This window comes from Python bivittatus, unplaced genomic scaffold, assembly GCF_059951505.1.
Source record: "Python bivittatus isolate LINGU-HERP-01145 unplaced genomic scaffold, Pbiv_v1 ctg000700_np1212, whole genome shotgun sequence".
Lineage (NCBI taxonomy): Eukaryota > Metazoa > Chordata > Lepidosauria > Squamata > Pythonidae > Python > Python bivittatus.
In genome coordinates this window covers 42536194-42562828 of record NW_028277098.1, presented here as the reverse complement: position 1 = coordinate 42562828, position 26635 = coordinate 42536194, and the positions used below count along the sequence as shown (strand labels likewise).

At 37.6% G+C, this 26635-nt stretch overlaps 1 long non-coding RNA gene across 1 annotated transcript; it reads left to right on the top strand.

Annotated features, from left to right (window-relative positions):
• Window positions 1-2135: 2135 nt before the first annotated feature.
• Window positions 2136-24750, top strand: LOC112541061 (uncharacterized). The gene is made up of 3 exons (XR_003085098.2): window positions 2136-3343; window positions 3982-4109; window positions 23002-24750. It is a non-coding gene; the product is annotated as an uncharacterized LOC112541061 (long non-coding RNA).
• The last annotated feature ends 1885 nt before the right edge of the window (window positions 24751-26635 follow it).

The window sequence follows — 26635 nt, the reverse complement described above, 5'->3', positions numbered from 1 at the left end:
TTATGGAAGGTAATGGAAAACTAGACAGGAGAATCAAGAAAGGCCTGGCTAAACAGATATATCTCAAACCATAGGTGGAGGCAATTGGGTTTTAAAGATACCTGTCTTCCCTTTTTGCAAACCCTCTAAGACAGTGTTGTCCAAACTTGGCCATTTTAAGATGAGTGGACTTCAACTCCCAGAATTCCCCAGCCAGTCATGCTGGCTGGGGAATTCTGGGAGTTGAAGTCCACTCATCTTAAAGTGGCCAAGTTTGGACAACACTGCTCTAAGACATCAAAGCAGTGCCTTGTAGTATGTAGCATCCAAGGAAAGGGGAGAATGCTATCTTATCTTTCTTGAGAAAGATTACGCGCTGTCAGAAGCAAGAAAAATGTGGTTCTTCTCATCTTGTATTGCCACCCCACTCTTCTATTTAGGCATCTTGATTGTAGACGTTTGAACCCAGGGCTTTGCAAAATAAAGCCAGCCAAAATCAGTCTTGAAAAGGCTGTTTGGAAAAAACAAAAGAGAGGAAGGTGTTCCAAACATTGAAATCTCTGGCTCTGCGTAATTCCCTTCTGTGTACATGAGCTGAATAAACTAGACTTTATATCTGGATGAAATGCACAATATGGTCAAAAAAAAAAGTCCTAGCAGAAAGTCACACTGCTACCAGACACTCACTCACGTTCCTGAAGGCGAGTGTGCATTCGATTCTAGCTAGGTTCTAATGAAGCCTCCCCATTTGGGAGAAAATAATAGACAACTAAATGTGTAAGTAATACAAAGTGGCTTTTCTGGCTTGCTGGAATATTAAACAGAAGCACCCTACCACTCGATGATTTGTTAAAGGCCCCAGTTCTCCATTACTAAAACTGTGCTATGAAACGGAAACCCACTTCAAAGCAGAAAAGTCACTTTACAGAAAGTTTGATGGACCCTCCTATCACACAAAAGCAGCCCTTTGGCTTGCAGGTGTCTACTTCAAAGCAGGAACCCATTGCTCATGAGAGGCAAATTGAGTCAAGGTCAAGTATGTGAATCAGAGGGACTTAGTGGTGAGAAAGATCCAAACAATAATATACAAATGAACATCTTTGAACATAAAGAGCAGAAAAAAATAATCCATAATAATAAAGGGGAAACTGGGGTAACATAAATATTGCGGAACAGATACAGCAAGAGCACGCATGTGATTATAGGAAAGTTTTCACGAATTGAGCCAATAATACTCAATCACTTCTGTTCAACAAAATATACCAAAGAAGGAAACTAGTGGTTTTTTTTTTTTTTTTTTAAATGTACAAAATAGAATAACATTGTAGGTGGAAAGATTGGAAGGAGTCTTTCAGTCATTCCCCAGAATACCTTCCATGTAGATGTCATACTTTTCTCTCTGCTTAGATTTAAAAGCACAAGTCTGACCTCTTAAAAAAAAAAAGGGGGGGGGGAGGAAGAAGAATATCTACATGTTGTAGTCCTTCAAAAAGTTATTGTGTGGTATTATAGGATGTGATACATTGTAGTTGACTGTAAAGAAGGAAGGCCTTTAGAAGCATGGTTAATAATATAAGTTCAGTTGGTAGAAGTTTGTTCAGTAGTAAGTTTCCTAGAAAGTCAATCTGTTGTTGATGTTGTGTTGTACAACTCTGCTTCTCTCTAGTTTTTCACTAGGGTTCTGTTCAATATCTAGTGGAAATCTGCTGAGCGATGCACAACATGAAGTTTTGTTTGCAACTTCAGAAAGGCAACCTATAGTCTCTTAAAGAACTGCCATGCAGTAAATTGGGATTAAGTGGTGATTTTTTTTTTTTTAAATGTCTTCGAGTCACTGTTGACTCCTAGTGGTTGCCTGGACTAGTCCCTGCAATTTTCTTGGCAAGATTTTGGAAGTGGTTTGTCATTGCCTGTTTCCTGGGGCTGAGAGAGAGAGTGACTGGCCCAAGGTCACCCAGCTCGCTTTGTGCTGAAGGTATGATTAGAATTCACAGTCTCCTGGTTTCTAGTCTAAAATGCTTTTAACCACTACACCAAACTGGCTCTTCAAAATAAGAGAAAGTTTATTTTTCTCTTTTTTTAAAAAAAAATGCAATATATTGCTACAAATAGTGATTGAGTGGATGATCAAAGAAAAAAAAAGAGAAGGTAAGAATATATGTTCCCTTTAGTCATCAAGGCTTCAGTCATTTGTGAAGTCTCGTAGAAGGTCTGGTTTCTATCTCCCAGTGGAAGGCTTTGTTTCTATCATTAAAACTGACATTCAGACAGGACTCACTTTGAACTGTAATTTGTCTTTATATTATTTCAAAAATATTATTTATATGTTTATGCATGTTGGCAGAGGTGCTCTTACACTGTCATTTTTTGGGAGGCTATTCATCCTACAGTCAAGTCCAGATTCGTCATAGATACCCTTTGACATGCTGATCTTTGTTTCTCTGGTCTGCTGAATTGGAGGTAAGTGTACAACATGCAAACCATCAAGCCACAATATGGCAGCACGCTTCAGAAATGTGCTCGGTTGCCTCACCTTTCAGCAACTGTATACCTCAAGAAAGGGATCCCTTGATGGCATTTTGTGATGAAATCTTGGAACCATTTGGCTACCAAATGAAGGATGTGGTCTATCCTTTTCAAAAAGGCAAAGATTTCACATGTTTACTTTGGCTCCTCTCAATCAAAGCCTGCTGTGATTTCACTATACTTAAAATTAACAATCTGTGTTATGCTCACTGTATTGAATGACTCAGGTTTCCTCCCCCCTTCACCAAAGTATTTGCTAGAGAAATAGTAAAAGCAGAGAAGTAACCCAACCCTTTGCCGTCTGTAACCTACACTTTTACTGTGCTGATTGCAACAGTGATGATCTGAGACCAATTCTTTTTTATGATCAGCTGAAAGGCTTATACATATTTTCATTTTAATATCTGAAGCCCATATTTGTGACTTTAAGTTTTTATGCTGCTAACTCTAGATGGACTCATAACAGCTTACACTCAAAATAAAACACTAGTAGCAGCAACATACATTAAAATATACAGTCAACCACAAATATTAAAATAATGCATACCAAGTTTATGGTAAAATCCACCATAGTCAGCTCAAAACGATAAGCGAAACTCCTTTCACAATCAATCAGCACCCTCCCTCATTTTGACCATCAACCAGGCAGATAGGCAGTCTGTCTCACATGCAACCTGCATGTACGTTATCAATCTATTTTTCCCTCCCTCTTACCCCCACCTTTTCTTCCTCTCACTCACATAAGCCTTCTTTCACCTAGCCATTCTATGCATCTGATGAAGTGAGCTGCAGCTCTTGGAAGCTGATGCCTTTTGATAAAATTCGAAAGTTGGAAAAGGTACCATCAAATTCTTGATTCTTTGAACCTGAACCAGGTAATCCACTTCTTCCAGAGTGATCTATAGCTGTTTCCCCACCACCTTCTCAACAACCTTCCCCAAAGATTAGTTGGATCTAGAAAAGGCCTCTTAAGGAGGGACACACTACAGCCTCTTGCAAGGCTGCAGGCAACATTGTCTCAGGCCATAAGGCGTTGACCATTTTCCTAATGCAGTCACTCACATTCCCATCTACACCCACTCCCACCACAGAGCCAGGTGGGGCATAGATCCATCCCATAGGTGCCAGAGGGCATGCAAGAGACTACTCTACCACTTCATTAGAGTCTACAGTCCAAACAAAATCCCAGATTATCATTATCATTAGTTATCACCCTAGGAACCACCTTGGACACTGCCTACTGGTGAAACCAAGCATCTTTGTTTGGGTTGTGCAAAACTGGTGCAGTGCTCAGGTGTAGGATCTACCTGCCGATATTGATTTTTATTAATGTATAATGAAAATAGATGTATTCGTTTAATGCCTGAAGGATGCTGGGGAGGGAAAAAAGGCAAACCCTGACATTATTGTGGGAAAATATTGCAACAGGAGAAGTATGTAAGGGTAACCTTAACCATTAATATGTCTGATTGACAGAGGCAGCCCTGCCATCAAGAGAAAGAGAAGAATTTGGTGGTATCATTCATGCTTGCTCCACCAGCAGGGACAACCATTTCTGAGAACAACCCAGGTGGTGTCAACTGATGGTCAAAATCTGGTGTGAGGTATGAAAAGCTTGGAAATATTGTAACCAGTGCTCCTGCCTAAAGATTTAAAACGACTCTTTTTGAATTTTTACCATAGTTACATTATTTTATCTTTCAGACATAATATTTACAACCATAGGCATCAGGCATCTGTAGTTCTTTACTCACCAAAAGGAATTAATTAACAGCAGCTACATTGAGTTTGCTTCACATCGCAACTTCTATGTTGTCCTGCCTTGATAAGTCTCTGAATCTGTCCCTAAGTGGAAATGGTTTTCTTGTAACTTAAGAAAGAAGAAAATCAGTGATGTATGGAGTGAGTGGCTGTGGGAAACATGTCTCTACAGTAAAACAGGATGATGTTTCTTCTCAAGCAAACACACCCTGGCAAAACAATGCCTATAGTTGTAGTATGTTTTAAATAGTCCTGCTTATTTACTGTGAGCAGATTCTGAAACAAGTGGGTAACAAGAGGGACTGTGAACACAAGTAGATTTCAGTTCAGGAACATCTTAGAATAAACATTTAGGACTTCTGAGTCTCAGTTCATGAAAAAAAAATATTTTTTTCATATGGTACCTAGTGGTAGCACTTCAAGTGTAGTCTTACTTCAGCCCACTTTATTTGGTCAAAGGCATCATGGGGCTGGGGAGGAACGTAGTGTGGGGAGCAAGGAACCCATTTTTTTTCCTGACTTGTATTCAGTTCCAGAAAAGAAAATGCAGAATCTGAATAGACACCCTCATTTCTAAAGTTCAACCAAGGAAGTCTGTGGTTGAAACAACATATAATATTAGACTTCCAGTTAGTCACTATGATGTACCTCTTAATCCTGAGGAGATATTTTAGCTCCAGGTTTGTGCTATATAGTCATATCAGAAGCTAGAGCGGGCATAAAATGTTTCTCCATGATACAACAGCTCCCACATGGAATGAATAAATCAGTGAGGTCAGTGGGACTGTTTTAATTGGTATAAATCTGGTCTGTTTTATGGTCTCTGTGAATAGGGCACTATTCTAGCCCAGTATCAGTTAAAATATAGGTGATTCAGTACATTTTTTTTTTTTTTTGGAATATGCTCTGGTACTCTGGAACATCTTGCCTCCAGAAATCCAAATAGCACGCTCCAAAATGGTTTTTCAGAATGAACTGAAATGAAGCTTCTCTGTAGAACTTTTAACTGATGAAGAACAAAAGGAAATTGCTTGCTGGATTTTGGGTTCTGGGGTGGGGTTATGTTTATGGTTTTCATGGATTTCAAATTCAGCTTTTTTTGTAAACCACTGGCAGCCTTTGTGGAGTTGGCGATATGGAAATGCTGTAAATAATGAATAAATTCACTTTATATAGATTAGATTAATTAGATTAGATTGTCAGAGACTAAACATACTTAACCAACTGAATGCAATTATAAGAAAAAATAGTGGGGAAGCACAGAAAACATGCAAAAACTTGAACAATGAACTGCAATAAGTATACAATATCATATGACACATAATATTTGTATAGATATTGTTCAGATTGCAAGACTATAGCAAAAGCCACCAAAAACTCCTGGCAACAGAGCAGAGTTTCTTCTAGGCTTTCCAAAATTTTGGGGGAGGGGGGACAAATCATACATACATACATACATTCAATAACTCCATCCAAACCTATTTTAAATATATATTTTTGTGACTTCATTTTATGTAAATTCACCCTGGATTTTTTTTTTTTTAATATAAATTAGCCCAATATGCCCTGGTGATGGTCACTTATGTCTTGCTTGCCACTTGGCTGGACTAGTGTAGTGCCTCTACATGGCACTGCCTTTGGAAATAACCCAAAATCTCCCACTGGTGCAGACAGTGGCAGCCACATTACTGGCAGGAGTACCCACCATCATAGTATAACACCAATTCTTAAGTTGCTGCTCTGGTTACTAGTATGGTTCTGGCCCCAATTCAAAGTGTTGGTTATTACCACATTGTTACAGTCCTAGAGGGCAAGACTGGGAAATATCTGAGAAGAAGAATCTGCCTATCTGCTCTCGGTATTTACAGAGGGCCTGCTGAGGGTCTCCCTTTCTTGGAATATTTCCCAGTCCATGGGGTATGGACTAGGCAAGAGTGGTGGTCTCAGTGGTGGCCCCCACTCTTAGGAATATCCTCCCCCCCAGAAATATGGATGGCATTTCACAAGCAAGTTAAAACCATCTTCAAGGGTGCTGTTGGCCCTCATTTGTTTCTTGGAGTATTCTCATGTGTTTTACTTTTTTCTTTGGTTTTTGTATTGTACACTTTATCTTGTTGTTACCCACCCAAAATTCATGAGGACTGGGGCAGGATAGAAATATGGAAAATAAATAAATGAACACAAGCTGTTTATGTAACTTTAAGAACATTAGATTGGGGAGGGAATATATCTGTCAGGATGAATTTTGACTAGAGAAAGATTTTTATTTCACTTAAATTAAATTAAATTAAAATTCTTTCAATTAAGAGAAATGAAACCAATATTGCTAAGCTTTTCATATCAGCCAGTTATAAAATAAATTATACTTAGTAATGAAATGAAAAAGGAATTTTTGCTCCCAAATTAAACACTTTATAAACTCAAATTATATTCTTAAAAATTACAACTTTCTAGAGTGAAATACACTCATAAATTCAAATGTAAGTTTTTGAATGAAAATTGTGGATCAACATTTTTTTTTAAAATGCTCAGCTTGCTAGATTCTAGTTCCAAGAAAAGTATTTTATTCTGAATTGCAAATAGCTGGAACTGGATACTTTGAATCAGGAAATTAAATTTGGTGACATCTGTTCTAGACTCTTTTTATTTTCATCTCACTAAAGCTTCATTCAATAACACTCTATAACATTTATTAAATGCTTCAAAGCCCCATCAGAAAGAGCTGTCAACTTAAATTCATATTTAAAATGGTTTCTTCTGACTGTTAAATTACACCTCAGATTTTAGGAGATTTTAATTCATATATTTCTGCTTTCAAATACTGATTTTTCATATTTGAGTACAAACACTCAGAAGAATTAGTAGGTGCTGAGTGTTTTTATCTTCAGTTTCAATGGCCAATTATTGACAATAGCAATGTTCCCACATTTAATAATATTGGATTACTACTTTTAGCTATGAAAATGAAATACTACTTTTAACAGCAATGAGAATTCTACACACTAACTTTTGCACACACAGACCTCCCTCTCTCCCTTTCCCAACCCCAACAGCATTAGGTATCTCACAGCAGGGTCTGATGACAAAGTCATGAGATTCTATTAAGTCTTAGTTTTTGAATCTTTTATCCGAGATAAATGCAACTTTTGAAGAATAACACTCATTGGCTTGGACTTACTCTCTTGAGAACAACAACCTTTATGATGCAAATGCATTTTGCAATGAATTGGCAATGCAAGATGTTATTGCTAAGCCTCTGAGTTTATAAAATACAGAATGAAATTTAAGTCTGTGGCCCAGCCAGGTTCATCAGTGTTAATCATGGAGTATTTACTTCTATGTGAAATGCGATTTCTTTCTGTATGTATTTGCTGTGTCCCCAATGTATTGTAGACTACATTATAAGATAACCACAAATGACCATGACTAACATGGAGGATATATCATCATCTCCTCTCCCAAGAGGACAATTTCTCTGACTCAGAGTAGAGACAATCTAAACTGGAAGGGTGTGAGAGAGAAAGCAACTATCTCCATTATATGGCCATACTATTTGGAGCCTGCCTTGTTTTTATCAGTTTAAAAAGAATGTAGAAACCATACATTATGATTTAGATTCCTTGTAATGATGGAAACCTCAAAGTATGAAGTGCAATACTACAGAACTATTAACTGCAGTAAAAATAAAAATAAAACACACACAAAGGGATAATATAGGCCACAATATATTTTGCCTGTAAGAAGTGGGAAGCCATTAACAATTATTGCTAACTTGGATTTTGGAACACTAGGTCTGTTTTTTTAACACATTAAGAAAATTGGAATGGTTTTAGATTCCATCGCAGCATTCTTTGAGATGCTAGGGTATAAAATTGAATACTCTATTTTAAACATGCTTTCTACTAAGTGAAGAGCAATTCTAGAAGTCAGCTATGTTGCATTTTGAGAATATACTTATACAGAATGCATGTTATATCCTAATTATAATTTTTAAAGCTCCTTTTAAAGAATGTGGAGCTTTCTCTATCTCTTGATGGGCCATTTGCAGCTTCTTGGGCCCAGATGGATAAGTCTCCTGTGCTAGGTTTAATAAGCCAGAGGATTCTGGTCCAAATGCCACTGTAGTCAGGTGGGCAATGCAGGCCAGCACTCCATGCAGTTTTATTATTCTGATAACTGTTTAGTTACTAGTGCTGTGACCTGATTCTGATTGGATAGCACACAAGAAAGTTTTAGTTCCATAAACCCCACCCCAAAACCAAGGTGACAACCAACTGTCTCAACTGATATGTGATGGGAATTCCAGAAGAGAAGAAGGAATTTTGGCAGCACCAATATCTGAAGTCCTCATCCTGACAGAACATTATCAGCTGGTTACTGGGAGTGTTTTTTGTAATCTAGCCTCTTCTCTTCATGCAGCTGGGAAGCCTTAGTTATTTACTGTGAAGTTTGTCAGATTTTCAGTGAAGAATGAAGTCTTAAAGAAAGCTTGATTTACTGGCATCACTGAATAGGGAAAGAAGAAGTCTATTCCCACTTCATATTAAGGAGGTTCAACAATGTAGAAAGGCATTTGGTGCAGTGAAAATCTGGCATAGGAGAGGCATGTTCAATAGTTTATTAAGTATCCAGCAATTTTTTGTTCTGAGATATATGGGATGAACTCCAGAGATTCTTTCACAGTTCTGCAGAAACAAGCTAAACAACTGATTACTTAAGTTCCCACTGAATGGTTTTGGAGGATTGAAAACTTTCCATGCTTGGTTGTGCCTACTGTCAAGTTCAGGGGGCCAGATTGTGTAGCTTCTGCTTCTAATTAGGCTTTTGTTTGTTCTATACAGATGACAGAGAGTGTTGGATGATAAACATCCAACATTTTGCTACTGCTATTTAGCTTCCTTTCCCCTTTCGTCTTCTAACCCCCCTCCCCTTCACCCCCTTGTTATTCCTCCTCTCATGCAGACTCATTGAGGGGCCATGTTATTTAACAGGTCAAATAGCAGAATTAGAGTTTTTCCCCCCTCCATGTTGGTTCATAAAAATAATTAGCTGATTAAGGTATAGTGGGAGTATGCAACTACAGTATACTCTGCAATAATTCTGAATATCACAGAGCAGGAGTGCAAATTTCATTTCTCTTTTTCAGTTTTTCCACTGGGGAGAGCAATCTGATATGTTCCTATTAGAGTTTGTATATGCTAATGATAGGCATGGAAATAGACTTTTTTCTTGCTTCTCATATTAATTTTAATGGCATTTTTTTTTTTTTGTAACATGGACTGTTAAGGGGGCAAGTTCACCTTCTAAGTATATATAAGTACAGTATTATCAAAGCTGAAACAAATTAGGGGAAGTGTATATATAGCTTCTTGAATTCTTTCCAGCTCGTTTAGCAGGAGTGGCCATTGGAGGTGTCTGTTTTTTCTTCTGTGTAACAAAGTAATATGTGCTTGTGTGTATTTCTGTTTTTTTCTTACATTGAATCTGTGTGTGCTGGGGAGTTCACAGAAAGCTGTTTATCCTTTGCTCTGCATCATGTGATGAAGAAGGAGGAGTGAAGTGGCTTAGATGGAGGAGTCACCAACTACTAGAGCAGTGTTTCTCAACCTTGGCAACTTGAAGATCAGTGTTTCTCAACCTTGGCAGCTTGAAGATGTCTGGACTTCAACTCCCAGAATTCCAGGAGTTGAAGTCCAGACATCTTCAAGTTGCCAGGGTTGAGAAACACTGTACTAGAGATATGCGCTGGGGGAATTTTTCTTGGAATATTTTTTTCTATAGAACTCAAACTTTCTTTCCCATCATACCAAATTTGATTCCTTTCTGTTTAATATTCAGAGAGTTATCTGGAAATCCCAAGCCCCCCACTTATGTTCTTTCCAAAATTCTGTTGCATTGGGAAAAAATTAAAAAATGGGAACTGATACTGTTTTCTTCCAGGAAACTCATATTCTTGTAAGAATAGGTCTTAGAGAAAGGTTGGGTGTGGGAAGTATCTAAGTGGTAATTGTATATATTACAATTTTGATTAGGAGCCTGGAAAAAAGATCTTGGAGGAAATAGTTTCAACCAACAGCCACCTCTCTATATCAGATGGCAAAGAGGTTTTGACCTTGATCAGACCAAGATTAATAATAACCTAATACTAATTTATTAACACATTAATTATAACCTGATATTTATTGTTATAACTTGATTATAAATTAATTAGACTACTTATAATCTGATACTAAAAATACCTGATTAATGGCTGACAGGCAGAGGGGTGGGTAGCAGTAGTTGCAGCTCCTGAATTAGTATCTACAATACAGCAGCATATCTCTGCTGTTTATTAAAGCAGCCATGTCTCTTTTTCAGTATAAAAAGGTAGCAGGATGGTGCTGCACTCACACCAATTCCAAAACACTTCTTTTGAATCAATGCACAGCCTTATTCAACACTAACATTAAGAGCACCTCTAGTATCTCAAGTAGGAAACTATTTCATGCATAGGCCACAAGCAGTAGCTTCAACACATTCTCAGCACCCACCACAAACCACTGAATTTCCAAGTGGGATTTACCAGACTGGAGGCCTGCAGAGAGATGAAATTTCTCTGATGCTACTGTAAATAGCCAGATGAGACTACGGATCTGTGAAAAAGTATTTGTCCCCTTTGGGATTATTGGAAATTTTCCCTATCTTTGCCCCTGAATGTTTTAAGAATGTTGTATGAAATAAATGTAACAAGCACCAGCCTTTAGTATTATTTGTTATATTATTCTTTTCATATATCAGTACAATCCATATGAAGCTCAGTAGCAAAAGAATGCAAAACTTCAGAAGGTCCAAAAGGAGACAAAAACTTTTTCACAGAACTGTAATTCTTCCTAGTTCCACTGCCCATTTCTCAGTAATACATGTACCCAGCCAGATTGCTTTATCAAGGTTAATAGACCCATCATCTCATTCTGTACTGAGCTCTGCTCTATTAATTGCTTACATCCAGATTTTGACTAGCTTTGAACAGTAAACTAAATCCAGATGATCCATGTTGTTCTGGATGTTGGGTATAGTCTCTACAAACCTTGGAAGGATAAGAATGAGAAATCCCCTTCTCAGTTTTCCTTCTGATTTCTAGAGCCATTAGTTTTGATCAAGTAAGAGTTATACTGAAAATGATGCAATGTTAATCAATCCTCCAATATGTAAGCATGATTTAATTATGTGGCAAAACCTATCTGTTGAAAGGAATTCAGTTCTGGGTACCATCATAGAATAGTTTGGCGGGATGCACACATTCACTTAATGCTTTATGCTTGTGCCAGAAGTTCTACAGGTTTTTGGGAGGGGATGGTGGTATAAGCTGCCAGACCAGGAGACATATTTGTGTGTATTGAGTAGGGCAAGATTGGTTGACCAGTTCTAATTACCACTTATTTCTTTGCCTCAAAGAAGCCAGCATTTCAACCACACATAAGTGACTCTCATGTTTTTTAGCTTCCTTTATAGCTGGAGATGAGATTAGTTTAGTGGGAACCCAGAAGGCCTAGATGATGTCATCTGCTCTGTGTCTACTTTTTGTTTTCTGAAATTTATATTAACCTGAAAAATGTGAATGCCAAGGAGGTTTGGGGCACTTCTTGGTTTTTGAGGCTCATCTATCACCATGAACATGCTTTCAATCATAGGTTATTGAATGAAAGTTTTATTTCCAGTTTATAGTGACAGGAAGGCAGCATCATGGAGTCTTCATAAAGGCAAGGGCAGGCAATGTTTTGGCAGAGAGTGACTGCTCTTCTTTTTCAAGGAATCCTTTCAGTAACCAGCGGCTGGCAATGACATGCTAACCTTAACAGAGAAGATGGGGCCAGATTTTCAGTTTTTTTGCAAACTGGGGTAACAAAATCACCTGACTTTTTGTTTAAAGTAGAATAGATGTATTGTGTCTGTCAGAAATTTAGCACATCTTTTGTTACCAAAAAAAGTAAAACAAAAGAAATCAAAGGAAAATGATATTGTTTTATTAAATGGTTTTGTAATTTTGGGAGCTGCAAAAAAGCAAGAGGATTGCATGCAGCTGGCAGGCTATGGCTTGCTCATTCCTGCCATATAGAATTGATTGTCTCACAATTCCTTTATGCTCATTTCCAAATTTGAGCAGTCACATTGGCTGCCAGCTGCCACAATTATGTCATCTCCTTTCCTTCTTTGGGAGTCCAGAGGCCTTCTGAAACTAAAGCAAAGAAAAGAGGCTAGAGGTTTGCTGTTCCTCTTCCAGGAAGTCCAGCCACTCCCCAAGGTGTGCAAGTATTTTTCAACAAAACCAAAAGAGCCAAGCTACATACATACATACATACATACATACATACATACATACATACATACGTATATACATACATATATATAAGATGTCCATGTGCACCAGGTTGAATAGCCCAAGATTCACAGCACATTTTTACAGTCTGTAGCTGACCTGGAGGGGTTTTATTAATGTGCAGGATTCTACACATGGAATGAGGGCTTTAAACCTTTCATTCCCACCCTTCATTTCCAAATTTACTTCCTGCCCTGTCCCACCTCTGTCCAGGTGAGCAGAAATGTAGAAAGAAAGAAAGAAAGAAAGAAAGAAAGAAAGAAAGAAAGAAAGAAAGAAAGAAAGAAAGAAAGAAAGGGAGGGAGGGAGGGAAGGAAGGAAAGAAAGAAAGAAAGAAAGAAAGAAAGAAAGAAAGAAAGAAAGAAAGAAAGAAAGAAAGAAAGAAAGAAAGAAAGAAAGGGCACACTACATTGTGAATGTAAAATGTGCTGATATCCTAAATCAGACATTAATACGTGTGGTCTGTTCACGCTTGTCACTGGTACATTTTATAGGGCTATGCAACTCTTTGAAGAATTGCTTTGCTTTGATGCAGGTTTGAAACACTCCCTCAAAGATGCTTCGTGAAACAACATGGTCTCCTTGCTTCTCAGAGCAGAGCTACTGTACTGTTTTACTTTGATCTGCTTTGTAGCCTCTCCTCAGCACAGTTTCCTGACATTACTTGCCAAGGCAGTGCTAGCTAGAGAATGCACCCCTTACCTCCTCTAGCACCACTCAGTATGCATCCCAGACACATTTGGGTGGTGATGCCAGAGAATACACCATTTGCTCAGGCAGGCCCTTGCTAAAAGCAGATGTTCCAGATCAGGTATAGTGCTTGCATAGAAACTGTTCCTGCTTTGGCAAGAGATCAAGAAAACCTTCAAGACCACACAAAGGGCTTAGATGCAATGAAACATCTTATCTCCATGGTGCAAATCTCTTTCACTGAATTGCTTTCAAAATTCTAATATTTACACCCCAGTCCTAAATTCTTTCATCTTCAAAACATTTATTTTCACTCATAGATGCTTGCTTTAGAAGGGAAGGATGAATTCTACGTGTTGGTTAATGGGGATGTTACATTTATTGGCATGGCTTTTCATTTTTACCTGAAATAATAATTACCTTGCCCTTAGTTACAAATCGTCACCCTTCTCCAGCCTGGTGCCCTTCAAATAGGGCAATGACCATACTAGTTGGAAATGATGGGTTGTCACCCAACACCTTTGAAAAATCCCAGTTAGAAAACACGAAAGTACTTTCACCAAATGTCATTAAATTAAAAAGAGAGAGAGAAAAAACAGGATGTAACTCATTCTGTTAGTCCTGCCTGTGGAGTAAGTGGCCATTATATTGTTTCAGTCACTATACAGGAGTACATACAGTTATTTAATATAGAATGATGAATTTTCCTCAATGGTGGCGAGGCATAAGGCTTATGGCAGTGTTGTCCAAACTTGGCCACTTTAAGATGTGTGGACTTCAACTCCCAGAATTCCCCAGCCAGCATGGCTGGCTGGGTAATTCTGGGAGTTTAACTCCACTCATCTTAAAGTGGCCAAGTATGGACAACATTGGCTTATGGGATTTATTAGGACTCTAGGTTGAAATGGAACCTGTAACAAGTGGGGTTTTTTGAAAAGCATGTGAGAGATCTCTCATGAATACTAAGCAAACAATTGGCCTATTAATGTTGTTAATAATCATTTCCATCTTGCTGGACTGAGGAGGCATACCTTCTCTGTCATAGTGCCTGCCCTATAGAACAGCCTTCCACCTAAGATTTGGATGGCTCTGACTCTCTGTGTCTTCCAAAAGGCTGTTAAAACCTGGATTTTCCCCAGGCTTTAAGGATCAGGATGTTACGGAGCCCAATATACGTACCTCTGTTTGCTTTTATGGAATTGTTATGTAGCACCTTGGCTATCTTTTCTTCCATTGGATTAATTGGTTATTTTTTTTTAATATTGTGTTTGGATGGGTTGTTTGTCACCCAGAGTTATGTATGTAAGATAGGTGGGTATATATATATGTTTTCTAAATCCATCAATATATTACTCAGAATAATTCTTGGAGATATATATATATATATATATATATATATATATATATATATATATATATATAGGCAGTACGAAAGATAAAAACAATACAAGGCATAAAAATGAAAGAAAAAAAAGTTAGTGACATCAACTGAGAGAAAGATGTTGTTTTAGACATACTCAGTGATACAAAACCCATTTATTTCTTTACAGTCCAAGACCAAGTAAAAAATCCATATATACTGTGACTTTGAAAATGCATTTAATGATTTTTTCTTCTGCATATTATTTTTGAATGTTTATCTTACATGTTAAAGTTCAATAAGCATATTAGCGCTGTGCCAAATGCTGAACGATTTCCTGAATGATTTCTTTGAATGTTCCTTCAGGGAAGAAAGTCTGCAGGTTAATTCAAAGAAATCATTTAAAAAAATCAGGAAATACTTCAGGAAATAATCTTGCAGAAAAGGAAAGCTATGTGTGAAGGCTGGATTTGCACACAGTTTCCTTTTCTTTGCAGAATGTCTTGGAAAGTTTGGGGACCATGTAGTGTTTGTTTTATTTATTGATTTGATTTCTACCTGCCTTTTCTAGCTGACAAGTATAGAACAAATTAAAACTGATATGAAGATCATTTAATAATTAAAATAGAATATTAATGATCACCTGACTATTTTGGATAATTGGATAACCTAGGAACTGAGCCTATTGCTACCATGACCACACACAGGGTGTTTTAAACTGAGAGTGACCAACTAGTTCACTGAACACGGTAAATGTTTGAAGAAATACTTTCCCTTCTCATCTTCATTGCTCCCCTTTTCTGTTTACCCACATCCTCCATTTAAAAGCAAAAAAGCAAAAGAATAAAATAGCTGTTAAAAAAAAGAGATCTATCCCGGTTAGCATTCTTCACACCATCCAGGAGTGTGCTCCTATAAATTTGCTTTCTCATCTCTGCAGCCAAATAAGTTTACTCTTAATAACAAGCAAACAGTGCTTGCAAGGGAAGTGAACCAGTTATAAGTGCCCCATATAGAGAGCAATACAATAGCCCAAATGTAAGGTGACTAGAATATTAGTCACCATCTGAAGTGCCTCACAATCTAGGAACAGGTAAAACTGTCATACTAGATGAATCTGTGCAAAGACTCCCTTGGACACAACTGTCACCTGTACCTTGAGCAAGAACTTTGAGTCCAAGACAACTTCCAGGTTGCACAACTGTCTTGAATGGGCAAATGCAGCCCCTCCAAGACTAAACATGGAGAATCCCCAGTACCAGGGGTCCTAAATATCAGGACTGAGTCTAACCTTAGCCTGTTTTGCCCCATCCAGACCCACCTACTTTCCAGACACAGACACAAGACATTGACAGCAATACTCGGACAGTCCAAGGTTGAGATGTGCAACTGGGTACCATCAGCATACTGACGATACTGGATCCCAAACTGACAGATAATTTCGCCCAGTATTTCATGTAGATGTCAAACAAAAGGAGATCTTTTTTGAGGCACCCCACAGCCTCAAAGCCCACAGCCTTGAGGCACCCCACAGATGAGGGGCCAAAGGCACAGTCTATCCCTCCTCATCAACACTGACTGGAATCAACCACACAGAAAGGAGAACCACTGTGATACAGTGCCACCCACCCCAAGCCCTGCAGGTGGTCCAGAAGGATACCGTGACCAATGGTATTGAAAGCTGCTGACAGATTAAGGAGCGCTCTACCAAAGGTAATCAACAAGCTTGGCCAATGTTATGTTTATATTATATCCCAGCCTGAAACCTGAGTGAAATGAGTCCAGATAATCCTCTTCCTCCAGGGCCCTCTATAACAGCTGTCTGACCACCATATCAACAACCTTCCCTAAAAAGGGAAGATTGGAGACTAGTTGACAGGTCTCTGGGTTTTTCTGGTCCAGCAATGGCCAAAGTTCTGCTTTAGTTTTGATCTGCTTCACGCATTTCCTGATGCTACTATCTGAGAATTAAAACAAACAACCCTCTTCAAGAACCATGGGCATGACAGGAGTTAGGTTTGGCTTTCAGTAGTTTATTATCTAGCTTACCTCTCATTATCATTCAGCTTAAGATGACAGAGAAGAAGTTTCAAGCCAGGATTTAATACTGAGACAGCTTTCATCATGCTTGTTGATGATCTGTGGCAGAGCTGGGATGGCAGTGCTCTTTGATCTCTCAGTGACTTCCAATACCATAAACCACAGTATCTTTCTGAGCTGGCTCCATGGGTTGAGGATTGGGGGCACCGTTTTATGCTGGTTCTCTTCTTTTCTCTGGGGCCAGTTCCAGTTGGTGTTGGTTGGTGGGGAGATATCGTTCCTTAGGCCCCTCCTTTATGGGGTGCTGCAGGGTTCTATTCTTTCTCCCCTCCTTTTCAACATCTACATAAAAGAGCTGGGTGAGGTCACCCACCAGTTTGGGTTCAGTATCATCAGTATGCTGATAATACCCAATTATATCTTTTGACTCTGGACTGGGCGAGTGAGGCTGTTGAGGTCCTGTCCCAGTGGCTGGAGGCTCTGCAGGTTTGGGTGGGGAGGAACTGTTTCTGACTCAATCCTACCAAGATGGAGTGGCTGTGGGTGTTTGGACTGTCCAGATCTGGGAATATTCCAACTTTGACTTTGGATGGGGTGGTACTTCCCATTCAAGGGTGGTATGCAATTTAGGGGGTCTTCCTGGACTCATAGCTCCTGGTTGATAAGCAGGTGACAGCTGTGGCCAGGAAAGCTTTTGCCCAACTTCATCTGGTTCATCCATTGCCCTTTCCTAGATAAGAGGGCCCTTCAGACAGTCACCTGGCATGTTCACCTCATGCCTTGACCACTGCAATCCATTGTATATGGGGCTGTCCTTGAAGACCACCCAGAAGGTTTGCTGATCCAGAATGCAGTGGCATGGGCAGTAATGGGCATGCTGTGATATGCCCGTGTAACACCTCTGCTTCACAAGCTGCACTATAGCCAGTTTGCTTCTGGGTATGATTCAAGATGCTTGTCACTACCTATCAAGCCCTACATGGCATATGGCCCAGGTTACTTGATAGACCACCTGTCTCTCACAGAATCTGCCCAGCTGGTTCCATCTGGCTTTCACTGATTAAACAATGCCATCTATCAGAACCCCGAAGGTGCACCTTCTCTAGCACTGCCTGCCCTCTGGAATGAGTTTCACCCTGAGATTCAAAAGGCTCCCACCTACTGGTGTTTCAAAGGGCCCTCAAGATGTGGCTCTTTGCCCAGGCCTTTGGTGAGGACAATTGATACCCCTCTTCTTCTTTTTCCTTGTCCCCATCCAGGTTTGTTTCCTCTGCCATCTCCATTTCTTTGTTTTGTGTTGTTTTTGTGTTTTTTGTTTTGTTATTTGTTTTAAAATGTTTTTAACAATTTGTAAACAGTAGCACCATGCATTCTTTTTAAGGCAAATGGGCTGCAAAGGCAAGATGAGCTGATAGACTAGTTGATTAAAGCCAGGATGATATTGCCAAGTTATGAAGAAAACATTCTTCTTTGTCTGTTAAATTCACATGAATCCCACGTAGTTAAGAAAAGTATGTAGAGTTGCTGCTCATTGAAGGTCCTCTTTTTATTAGTTAAACATTTAATCCTTCATTTCCATTTATTGTCCCATATAAACTGTAGGGACATTTTTTTTAATCCAAAGACAAATAGTAATAGTTCATAATTATAGCATGCCACAAGAATAGGACTATATATTTGATAAACCTAATAGCAAACACTCAGATGTAAACAAAGTGTAACATGATAGTAGAATTATAGTGAAGCCACATTTTTGATTTGGATAGAACTCAGATTCATGTTGTTGTTAATACGTTTTTCAGTTGTAATATGGTGTAATTCATTCCATTTCTTTTAATAAATCTTCCATTTCTTTGTGTCCTATTTGTTTTCCATCACAAATTCCCATGATTCCTGTTGTACACAAATATCCATGATTGCTCTAGTGTTATATCAAGCTATCTCCCTTAAGTTGTCATCTCTGCTTGTTTACCTTGTATAACTCTTTTCCCCAAAAGAAAATAAATAGATATTTTGAAATTAAATCTTCCATGCTGGCTCCTCTCCTTATCAGAGGCCAATCTCCAGAAAGCCATATATGAAATTAAATGAAGGTGTTCATAGCCCACAACTAATTCTCTCACTTTCTATTTACTATTTTCTCAGCTTACTGCTAAGGCGTGGGGGAATGGTTTGAATGGTGGGTGGGATAACATTTAATTCCCTCCTCCCCCTAGATCCCTTTATTTATTTAGTTTAACATAAGCCTTCTGATTTTTAGTCTTCCCGTTACAGAGTAACATAACCTGCAAGGTAACCTTACGCTTAGTTAGCTTATTACACTTTGCATCTTAAGTTTCTTGACAATTTATTTTTCTTTTTATGGTCTTAAGAAAATGGAGAAACCTGTTCCATGTTGAGATCACATTTCTTTCAGACATGCAAACAAAAATATCCAGGGGTGGTCTTAACGAGTTCCAGGGATAACTACAAAGAAGCAGGGATGCCCATTAACCTTCTGTATTTGGTGCAGTTGGGCTTCTTTCATCAACCTGCCTTTATTTGGGGCATGAGTTGAGTCTGTGTCAAACTCCTGCTGATCTATGAAGACCAGTGGCTTAGAGCTTGACTTTTCTTGTTTCCAGGGGTTTTGAAAGAACTCTATGGGAGAAACAAGGCAGCTGCTTTATGGTGAGTCAAAGTTTGGTCAACCTAGTATTTCCTTCCTTCCTTTCTTTATGTCTAGCTTTCTGTTTAAAACATCTTACAACAATTACATTAAAAAAAAGGTAGAACCTAACAAAATTCATACAATCAAAATAAAAACCAGAATTACACCAGACGTTAAAATAATTAACAGTGAAAAGCTTGATGGAAGAGAGAGTGTCACGGATTTCCTAAAGACTGAGAGCTAAATGCACTTCCTTAGAGAGTATGCTCCATAGTCTGGGAGTCACACCAACAGCTCTTGCTTGTTAGTAGCACTTCTTTCAAGAAGGACTTCACCTACTCCTCTGAGTAACTGCATGTTTATAGTGGGAGAGGGTTCCATCATATCACCAGGCCCTAATCTGTTTAGGGCAGTGTTTCTCAGCCTTGGGAACTTTAAGATGTGTGGACTTCAACTCCCAGAATTCCCCAGCCAGCCATTGTATGAATTCTGGAAGTTGAAGTCTACACATCTTAAAGGTCCCAAGGTTGAGAAACACTGATTTAGGGCTTTAAAGGTTAGCACTAGATCCTTAAATTGCACTGGGTAGACAGTTGGTTACCCATGTAGATATTTAGTACAACCATCTATGATTTCTGTATCATATAATACAGCAACCTGGCCATATTTTGCAATAATTGCAAATTCTAGACATTTTTCAAAGGTGGTCCTATGTAAAGCTCATTGCAGGGTCAAAACAGGTGGTAAGTAAGGCATGGATAGCAGTTGCTAAGACTGATTGCTCAGGAATGGTCAGAGTTGGTGCATATGTCAACATAAATAAATAAACAAATTTGCAAATCTAGTAGCAGTTGGGGATGAAGGACCACTTACCAAACTATCTTTTTGAGGGAGTTCTGGTTTATCCTAATACTACCTCAGCCTTACCCAGATTTAATTTCAGCCTGTTCTTCTTCATCCAGCCCATCATCAAGATTAAGCACTATGCAAGGGTGCTGATAGCTTTTGTGAAGTTAAAGAAGGTAGGGAGTAATAGATCAGGATCTCATCAACATACAGACCCCTGCAAAGTGGTTTCATGTAGAAATTCTAATAAATTCAGAATTTCAGGTCAGAGTTTTTCCATCCTTACCTGAAGGTGCCCCAAATTGCAAAGCATATACCACTGAGCTATATCTCTTCTCCAGTGTTGACATATAACACTTCCGGGAATCAAGTATGTCAAAAATAGTCTATTTAGAACAGTTTTGAAATATGCCATAGATTAAGGCATTCCTAGTTCTGTGCCTTTCAGTGTATTGAGCTACAATACCCATTACTCAAGTTGGAAAAATAGGCTAATTGAGAGATTTCTCTACATGTCTCTCAGTTTAGTTCTATCCCAACTGTGCTAGGAAAAAAGAAAGGAAAAGTATTCCTTTTGTCCTGAGTAAGCACTGTTAATAGGAAAAGATTAGAGGTATTCACAATGTATGAACTCTGCTGGCAATTCATTTAATCTCAGGATCCTGTTTTCGGAGGCATTTACCCCCTCCTGCCATAACTTATTGAGGAGATGCATAAAAGCCTGATCTCATTCTAAATCATATTTTATATAAACTTGTGATTTGGTCATGGCTGGATTAATGTTTTGAAGTTAACAATGTCAATGTTATTTTAAATTATATTCTAAAAGTACAGAATCTGACAGTTTTTGAGGAGGGTATGGGAATAGCCAAGAGAATTATATCAAGAGATTGGAACCCTGGATATCAAAAATTCAAGAAATTTGTAATTTATCCATTTAAAAAAGCTTTTTAAAAAAAACTAATTGAACAGACATAATACATTTCCTTTTTGCATAGATTTCATAATACATTACAAGAGCAAATTTCTATGCACAATTTCAAATATTTCTATTATATAATTGAATGGATAGGTGATATATTAAGTTGATTTATGTTCATTTCAGACATTAGTTTCTAAGGTTTTTTGTTTAATTTTTGTTTGCTTTGGTATTACACATTTATAATGAATTTGTTGCATATTTTTCTGTTAATTTGTTTTTGTATATTTTAATGTATTTTTTCTGTATTTCTCTTTTAAAAATGGGAATCATTTTCTTTAAAAATATGAAACTTGAGTACTTTCATAATATGGAATAGAAATATGGAATAGAAAAGGAGAAGGAGCCAAGACAAAGTGCAAATTTCCCCAAAGAAATGAGGGAGATGCATGTGAAAAAGGGGCAGGACTTTGCTTGAATGGTTGTGGCTGCCATCTTGACTTTTTTTGACCCCCACCCCTGCAGATCCCCCATGCCCCTGCAGTATCATTTTCCACAGTGTTCTGGAGGACCCCTGATTCTATGGAACGTCTTTCAAGGGAGCATTGGAGGCCTGTGGGGGACAGATAAGGCCTTGAGCTTTGCTCAGCTCCTGATGAATGCATTTATTGAAGGATGACTAGGTGCTATCCCTTAGTTGGGCACAGAGGGCTGGCAATTTGGCTAAACCCAGCTTTCCCCTTTCTTCCAACAAAGTCATCCTGTGAATGAAGTTCTCCTCAGACACGCTATGATCTAACCCATATTTTTTCCCACTGCCAATCAAATTAGCAGCAGGAAAAGATCTTTGGTTATGCAAAATTCTTTCAAACTCCTTAAAAAGCTGTTCAAACAACAAGCAATTGTTAAAAAATCAGCAGGAATATCATTTGAGGAAATCATGTATAACTTGTCCTGTAAGCTCATTGTCATTCTATTATAGCTTACTTCAAGGTCTAATATGATTTGATATTTCATATATTCCCATGCCCTTTTCATATTTGCTTCCATGGACTGACCTTGGTGCTAGGGGTCTATTGAAAACCATGGCGCTTTTGGATAAGTCTATTGCCAAATCACTTCTAATAAAAATCCAAGGAATGATAAATAGAACAGTGTGAAAAAGATTCAAGCAGCAAAACCACTAGGTTAAGTCAACATAAAGAGGACAAAAGCATAACAAATATACCAGTGAAGTTCTGAGTTTGCTTTTATGAGAACACAGAAACGGTTCATAAACGAATCTCTGTTCTCTATTATATCTTCTTGTTTTTCTGATTTTGTAACAGCTAAACATTGAGAGAAATGCTGTTAAATCTGCTTAAAAGTGCAATGACCAATAGATAAAACTATCTGGGATTTCATAATATCTGCAGCATATTCTTTTTATCTCTTGCATCTGATTAGAGTTGCTTTTTTTACATTCATCTTTTAAATAAATATTAACAGCTATACTGAATTGGTTAACATTGATCTTTTTAAACGCTTGTCGCTTTATAGGACACAATGATTTTCACTGGCAAATGTAACATGGGGAGAATTTTAAATCATTTGGAAACACTCGATGACTTTTATGTTTACATTAGGTTTGGGATCTAGACTAGTGAAATTTGCAGTAGTACTCTTTGGTATTTTAAGTGACTTCTTTGCATTAATGGTATTAGGTCAGTTTGAGAGGTATATTTTGTATTTGACTTTGACTGTATCTCCTTACCCTCTGTGTTTGTGTCTGTAAATTTATGTGACTAGATCTGTGGGGCTACTTCTAATGTTATGTAATAATGTAGTTCTCCACTCACTGCATCTCCTCACTTTCTTCCTCTCTACCATTGCAGATACATTCCAACTATCTGGAGCAGATCTGGGAAATATGAGGAGGTACAGGGAGTGAATGGTCTGAAGGAAAAAAAAGTGTAGAGACACAGCAAGGAAAAGTACAAGTATAAAAGCACAATATGGAAAGTTGCAAGTATTCTACATGGCCATTAACAGAGAAGAAAAAAGCAGAAGTCCCAGAGAGAGGAATTAAGGCAGAACTGCATTTGTAAGAAGAAAACATTGCTATATAATAGTAATACTATAGAGTGTAGTATAGTAATAGTAAAGAAGAAATGTCATAATAAGAGAATAGTTATATAATAGTATATACTGTAATAGTAATAGTAATTGAATAGTAATAGAGTACAGTAATTGTAATTGTTACAGTAATAGTAATTAATGTAGTAATATAGAAATAATAGCAATAGAATAGAATATGGTATAGAAGTAATAAAAAACACATAGATTTTTAAGTTTCACATTTCACTTTTATATCTTGGGTTTTTTTCAAAATAAAATATCTCCCCAAACCTCATAGGGAGATTTAAAAAAAAAAACAACTGTCCAGGGCTTTTGTGGCTCTTTTGAGTTTGGGTTAATCTAATTGGGTACAGTTTAAAAGAAAAAGAAAAAGAACCTGTGATAGTAGGAATTATACAGTCACTACCTACTTATTTGGGAAGTGAATGAGTGCCATACCTCTACTGCAGCTGTTCCCAAGCCTGCTTTACTTTTTTGGCTTTCAGCTCCCACAGTTTTCAGCCTGCAAGGCCAAAGGTACCTTCCAGATGTGTTGGGAAATCCAACACATGAGAGATGCAGACTGAAGGAAAGCTGACATAGTAGAATTAGTCTTCATTCTCCTGTCCATGGTCTTTCCTATTTTTAGACCACATTAGAGTGTTTTGGTGGTGCGTAGGCCATTGATCTCTAAATATCAATATTCATAGTCCTTTTTAGAAATTGGAAACAAAAGAGTTAGAGGTGTGCTGAACCAGGTAGATTTGAAGAACAAAAAATATGTTGTTGTTCAGCTTGTTAAAAGAAACCTTAATTCAATTTAAAAACACAACAAACTCATAAGGTGTGAATTTGGCTTGTGATATCTCTTCAGAATTCACTACATCTTTGAAGGAGAAAAATTTGTGAGGTGGCTATATAAAGCAATATAATGAATGAATGAATAAATGAATAAATAAATAAAACAAGACAACTATACAAATGTATAATAAAAAGGGAAGTTTTTTGGTGGGGAATGAGGAAGAGTGGATAGAGATGCAAATATTATTAAAACGTTAAAGATTCATTTCACAATTGGCCAATTTTCCTCATTTCCTTGATTCCAAATTTTGGCAAGGAAGGACAATAATAAAAAATCAAATTGTTTACAGAGTGCAGACACTTTTCCCCCCCTGATGTGTCCCATGGCTTCTGTTGCACAGAAAGGATGCCATGAAAGCTTAGCTTATTTTGTTTTATTTTTATACTTATATAAATCCAAAGGCAAATGTACTGTATTTGTTTTACTTTTGCTTGTCCCACAAGACAGAGTGTAGTTTTTCACCAATGTCATGTTCTTCTCTCCTCTCTTTTCTCTCTCTCTCCACGAATTAAGTTGTCCCTGTTCTTTGCTACAATTCCTTCGTGTTTATAAGTTTAGTAGGGGGTCTACGGAGTGAAATGAAAAGCACATGGCTCTGTATTTTTACATGTAATGAAAGAAATATAATATGGCAGATGAATTATGTTGTTTATGGAGTTATGGATTTTACTGAAGGACATCTTTACTGATTCAGAATTAAAACTTTCAAAATATGCTTTGTGTTTTATCTATTGATATCAGAAAGATACAATGGAGAGAATTGTATTTGGTTCTGGGGAAACTATTTTCCATGCTAATTCTGAGTTAAGGCATAATCAACTATGCAGGATACTGCAACCCATGGAAGTAAGTTAAAGGTAATGCTAGATTATATTTTTTATAGTATATTATTGTACCATTTGGTGAAACATAGTTATAATAAGCTACCTTGTGGTTTTTTTTTTTTATGTTGAAAGATGAAGCAGAAAGGTTATAAATTCATATACATGTACCATCTGTAAAAATATGTACCTAAAGCCCAATGTCCTTAATATTACAAAACAGAACTGGGAATACAGTGGCAATGTATGCATCAGGCAAAATGACTGTGTCAGAATCCCCCAAAGAAATCTGATTTATATCAAAATGCTGTGCTCATACAAACAAGCGCTCATGCTGGGAAAGAGAAGAGAAGGATGATAGGGCTGGTTGCAAATTTAGAAATCACCACTATAATTTAAATATATCTAATGCATTTCACCATAGGGCAGAAGAATGTGACCAAATGACTATGTGTGTGCACAATTTACTGCCAGGTGCTGAGTGCTGATGGGGAGCTTTCTGATATTATTTTCTTTTCATTAAATTAGGTTTAAATTATGCTTTGAATAGAGTAACATCAGCTAGCCTATCTGGAAAAGTGATTTGGAATGGCAAAGCAACTGGGTAAAATTCTGAACTTTGTTGTTTTCCCCAATCTACAATTTGATTTGCAGAATTAGTAAATAAATATCATATTATATAAAATTGAGTCATTGAAATTGGAGAGCTCTGGGTAGAATTTAAATTATCCTCATTGGCAGAATGACTTTGGTCTGAAAGACAAGGAGAAAATTACCCCCTTCCCTCCTGTTTCAAAATCTGCTCTAGAAAAATTCTGGAACCATCAGGTCCTAAACAGATATGGAAGGAGGGGGCAGATAGGAGCAGAATATACAGGATTAGGGAAATTATGCTGCATTAGCAGAATTTGTATCCTGAGGGTACTGGTATTCTGTGTGTACCTCCTAGCTGATGGGCATATTATCTTGAATGCAAGGTTGTCTTTAGAGATCCTGGATCGCATAGAATAACATGGGCAAGTTTGTGATAAGATGCCAAATATGACAAAAGTAATCAGTATTGTCCTTGCTATCAAATATCCATTGGAGTGGATATTACTAGGGAGAGTAACATGGTCTGCTTTCTCCTCTTATTAAAAATCATGATGCGAAAGCCTTGATTGATCGAAACCATGATGGGAACTAGTGGGATTCGGTGATTCTTTGATTCCACATCCCAGAGTCCCCAGATTATAATGAATAATGTATTATAATGTATAAATAAATAAATAAAATGAGAAAACTCAAGCTTCAAGGCCAGGAGTAAAAAGTCACAGATGTTGCTCAATTATAACACCATCTATATCTGGAGGCTACAGGTTCCCATCCCTGCTTTAGGCCCTAGGGTCTACTTTATTTGCTTATTCTCTAGCTTAAAATGATTTGTATTATTAAAATCTCCTTCTTCCTCATCCTTTGCATTTATGGGTTTGTAACTTTTCATGTATGTAGTAATGTTATAAATAGTATCTGCTTCCATCAGGCTTAAATGCATTTAAAATATATTCTATAATAGTGGTAAAACCTTTCTTCCATTACATACAAATTATATATTATACCTTCTCCAGTAGTACATATGATGCAAAAGAAATATTGACTGGTTATGTGCCATCCAGTTGGTGTCAACTCTGTAGTGACAAAATAACTACACCTTCTCCTGGATGAAATACATGGAACCCCAACAAGTTT